A 5370-nucleotide genomic window follows, 5' to 3' on the forward strand; every position below is an offset into this window, starting at 1 on the left:
ATTACAACAAACGATTTCTTGGATTTTCTTTTCTCTATGAGTTTGGTGGTATTTAGAAGTTACATTTAGAAAAAAATTGAAGGAAACTTCGTTGTCCATATGTTTAAGCACACTTTATATGTAACCTTGACATCAACACACGTCAACGGTTATATCCTCCAATATCTAATAGATTGAAAAATTAAACGTTTTCAGGTGGCACTGAATTATCCTGAATTTTTATATAACGTTGTGTGCTCAAACATGATATTCACGATGTTTGTTATGAAACCAGAGGCATGTTCAGCAGAGCAGTTGGTACTTTCGCTCGCGAGAAGTACCCGTCAACTGACCGGAAGCGAGCGCACGTTTTTATTCAACATGGCGGACGATTTCACTTAGGTTTTCACCGTTTTGTTTTGAAAATAAGATTTTTGTTTTTTACATTAACCACTAAATATTTATTTCCCGGATTGTCTGATCATGAGGGCATCCAATTTTATATGCTCTAATTACCATTATGACAAATATAAGACAACAAAAAGGTGAGAAGGAAGTAAGGCAAGCTGGACAAACATTTTGCAGCACTTTAACACCATCGGGGATTACAAAAATTGGGCATTGGACAAATATTAACTAAAAAGGGAACTTTTGTAAGTACTGTTAAACAAACAGGGATATAAATATGGTAAATATTACTTATTAATGAAAATTTTTGTCTCTTCATCTTAATTTACCTGTAGATCAACGAAAGAAAATGATCAAACTGTTGATGCATAGGGTAGTTTCATACATCAGTATCATGAAATAAAGAATATCCATGTATTTAAATAACATTTCATTTACTGACGAGCGATTCATTCGAAAATGAGAGTGAAACATTGGATCGCTGTAACTTGGCACTGTTGTTTCCACGCAGTCTGCAATTCTCCTGCTCTCGTGATTCAAGCCTTTATCCAAGATGGCAGCAGTCAAAAGATTTGCACCACTTTGAAGATTAGTAATGTTCAGGCAGGTCAATATCCACCAACTCCTCTTGTGAAACTTGCATAATAACTTTCCTATGATGACAGAAAATTACATACTCTGGAGTCATTCATTTTTGTGGGGATTAACTTTAAATTCATGGTTAGCAGGTATAGTGGGGATGTTAATTCCTAGGTTAGAGGAAACTTGGTATAAATTAAAGTGTATAGATACTAGATAGTAGATAGATACTAGAAAGCTGGTGACAATACAGCGATACATCGATCATATTGACAATACACATACCATATTACCATCTATGTATTGATTTACAGTACAATTTCATTTTCTTTTTTTTATATAAATCTTTATGCAACATAATTTTTGGTTCCAATATTATAAGTAAATAAAAGGTAGCACAGAAAAAATACAATACTAATACTACTACTATATACATGATAAAACTACCTATAATAAACTTTGGTCAGGGATATCAAGATATGTTCTTTTTATATTTTTATACCCCGCACACATGAAGTTTTTGGGGTATATATAGGAGTCACCTTGTCTGTCTAGACATCTGTGCAAACCTGTCCGGTCTGTATCTTACTTATGGAAGAACATTAGAATGTACTTCACACAAAGATTGCTCATGACTTAAGGAAGTGTCATGACCTAGACCCAAGGTCATTTCGCCAAGTTCAACGTGACTGAAAGAAAAATTTCACAATTCGTGTCCGGTTTCTATCTTTCTTATTGATAAACCTGGTGAGATCCTATTTTACAAAAAGATTGCTTATGACCTAGAGATGTGTCATGACCTTGACCAAGGTTATTTGGGTAAGTTCAAGGTCACTAAAAGAAAAAGTTCATAATTCGTGTTCGGTCCATATTTTATTTCAAAAACTTGAATCTTCTACTTCAAACAGAGATTGCTTGTGACTGATGGTGTGTTATGACCTTGCCTTCAAGGTCACTGAGAGAAAAAAGTTACTATTTGTGGCTGGTCCATATCTTTCTGATGAATAAACGTGGTGGTTTTCTGTTTAACACAAAGATTGCTTATGACCTGAAGGTGTGTCTTTAACCCAAGACTTTTTTAATGTCATTTGGGCAAGTGAAGTACTTTTAAAAACGATACTACTCCTATAGTTTTGGTCTGATATCAATATTACTCGGCAATTAAGTAGACTATGATAAATCACATAATTCTCTTTATCGGTTTTTGATTTCAGTGAATGGCAGACCGTATAAACCAAGTTTGTATTTCAAACCCGATAAAAAATGTTCACTTTGCTTGGTGAATGTAATCTCGAAATAATCTCATCCAAATAGGGATTTATCTTCAATTCAGTTCAAAACAGGCGAGTTTTTATCTTCCATTCAGTTCAAAACAGGTGAGTTTTTTATATTTTCACAACATACCTATATCTATTCTGTATACAACAAACCATTTTTTTTTATGATTGCTTATGGAAATAAAGATAATAAGAGTTCCGGGACATATTCCTTTCTTTAAAAGTAACATTGTCATTGAAAACTCGAGTAAAATACTAAATACGACAAAAGAACTAAGCCTCGTACAATATAAAATACTTCATTGCCGATTATATATTTAGGTAATCTTTATTCTTAAATAAATAACACAATGTCAACACCAGCTGATAAAGCAGTCGCTATATTTTGCAAGCATCGAATATTCGTCTCATCTTCACATTACCACTGTGCCATATCATTCGAACAAACTTTTTAAATTAACTTGTTAGGTCTCACCCAGGTGACCTATTGCTATCCGTTTTCATCCGTCGTCGTGTATCGTGTGTTAGCATTTAACATATTCAGCTTCTTCTCTGAAACCACTGAACCAATTTCAATAAAATTTTGTTTACATCATCTTTGGTTGAAGTGAAACAAAAATTTTGAATTTTATGGTACCCCCCCCCCCCCCCCCCTTGGACCTGAGGGGTGGGACCAAAACCACTTAAATTAATGAAATCTTTAAAAATCTTCGTCTTTACTCTTGGACTCAAGCAGTCAAGCTGTTGGTATGAATGTAATGAGCATAGAGTCCTCTACCAAAATTTTGAAATTCATGGCCCGAGGGTCAGGGGTTCAAGCGCTAAGGAGGGGCTATATAGATTATATAGTGAAAATGCATTAATTCTTTTAAAATCTTCTTTTCTTCTCCTGGATATTAAATAAACTAACCAAATACATAGTTATGACGAGCAAGAATGTCTCCTCCAAAATTGTAAATTTTATGGCCCCGGGGGCAGGTGTTCTGGTGTTAGTGCGGGGCTCTATTGATTATATACTGAAATGCATTAAATCTTTTAAAATCTTCTTCTCTGCACCTGGTTATTGAATAAACTAAGTACATAGTTATGAGCAAGAGTGCCTCTTCCAAAATTGTGAATTTTACAGCCCTAGGGTCAGGGGTTCTGGTTTTAGGGCGGGGCTCTACTGATTGTATAGTGAAAATGCATTAAATCTTTGAAAATATTTTTTTTTCCTCCTGGGTATTATGCCAATGATATAGATTTATATATTTATGACAAAGAAAAATGCATCTAGCAAAATGGTTAATTCCATGCCCACTGGGTCAGGGGTATCGGGGGGGGGGGTATATGCTCTTTGGTATTAATTTTGATATATGTGGCCCCAGGGTCAGTGGTTCCTGTTAGATGGGGTGCACAACTGGTTTATAAAGTGGAAGTGCATTGTCTCTTTGTTACTCTTATCTACCTCTGGATATTAAGTAACCACACTTAGCATGCTAAGTGTATAATTATGATAAGCCATGGTGCCTCTTTCAAAATTGTGGATTTCATGGCCTCTGGTTTAAAACACGTACGAACCAAATTCAATAGTTGGAAAGATGTTACATGATATTCAGGTGATCTATAAGGCCCGTGTTTGTGGTTATATTTCTTACTGTTTGTCGCCCGCGTGGCGCAGTGGTTAGAGCGTCTGCTCTAGAATCGCGAAGTAAGGAGCCAATCCTTACGTCGCGGGTTCAGATCCCACTGTGGGACGTGGAGACCGGTCAAAAACAGATTTAGTATTACTTTATATAGTGTCATAAGCCAATTACTAGTATATCCGCACTGCATGTGAGTGTTTGCTTCTAAATGTACTCAGTTTTATAATCAGGTAACAGAGGGATAAAACAATCCTTACAATGAAATATTTCAGAAAAAATATCAATTTTAGGAAAGCAAATGTGAACAAACTAAAACACAAAGACCTCTTAAAAGGGTAGAGGTGATATAGGTTCTCACTTGATGAAACAAACATTACCTGTCGACGACCAGTCACACCTGCCGTAACCCCTAGCTCTGTGCTAAACAGGTATAAATAGAATATGTCAAATTTAATTTTAAATAATAATATTATAACTTATCATGCAAGTCGAAATACGACCCAACGATGAACTATGTTTGCAAACGAGGTCATTGCATAAATGGAGAGGGCTTATATAGGCGAAGCCTGCTGCCCAATCCATTTATGTATTTATTACATAATGAAATATGTTCAAATCAAATCATTGCATAAATGTTTTACGACCATACATTTTGCAAAATGCTGACTTGAAACGAGAAAGACGAAAGTCCTATGATGTCAGCATGTTTGTCAATTGCCTTCCTCTAAAGTTTGATGGTGATGATAAACCGTAATTGAAAACATGTGCTTAATACTTCACCTCGAGTTCACTTGTATGAAATGATTGACATGTGTGTATAGCTAGGGGAGCATAATATAAAATGATTATAAATTCGAAAGGCAAGGAAAAAATACATGTTCAAGGAATTTTCTTTCACGTCTGAAGGAGGATCAGGAAACTATACTTTAGTTAAAAAAAAACTGTAATATGAAATACGTATACAACATTGGAAATACAATTCATCGCATTTACAAATAATTAATAAAGCAAATGTAAAAAATAAGGACATGTATATAGCTATAAACAAACACTTATGCCATAAAGTCATAAATGAGATCAATTAAATTTGCTAATATTGTATGAGATTTATAGAGAGATATTAACTAAGTGTGCAATAGAAAAACTTTGCCCATTTAAACCAACTTAAAGACCTTAAAGTTATTTTTGTTCTTTACATGTCATTATACTTTATGTACCTGGCATATAATCAACTCTAGTATTTAGGCTCTAAGCTTGCTTTTCATATTAAAAAAAAAGAAAGACATACCACTTAGCTTTTTCCCCCCTAAAAAAACTGTTACAAGAAACAAAATACATTTTATCACTTTCGGAGTTTGCATGGCATAGTGCATAATTAACGCTTCGTTTGACGCCTTTCGTTCAGGGTATTCTATTTTGTATATTGTATTAGTGTATGTATATATTGAATTATAAATTTTAAGGTAATCGAGTTTTTTCTTTTCAGGAGAAAAAAATAAAAC

The sequence above is a fragment of the Saccostrea cucullata genome, unplaced genomic scaffold (assembly GCF_032062105.1).
Source record: "Saccostrea cucullata isolate Sc308-1 unplaced genomic scaffold, CSIRO_AGI_Scuc_v1 ctg6040, whole genome shotgun sequence".
NCBI lineage: Eukaryota > Metazoa > Mollusca > Bivalvia > Ostreida > Ostreidae > Saccostrea > Saccostrea cuccullata.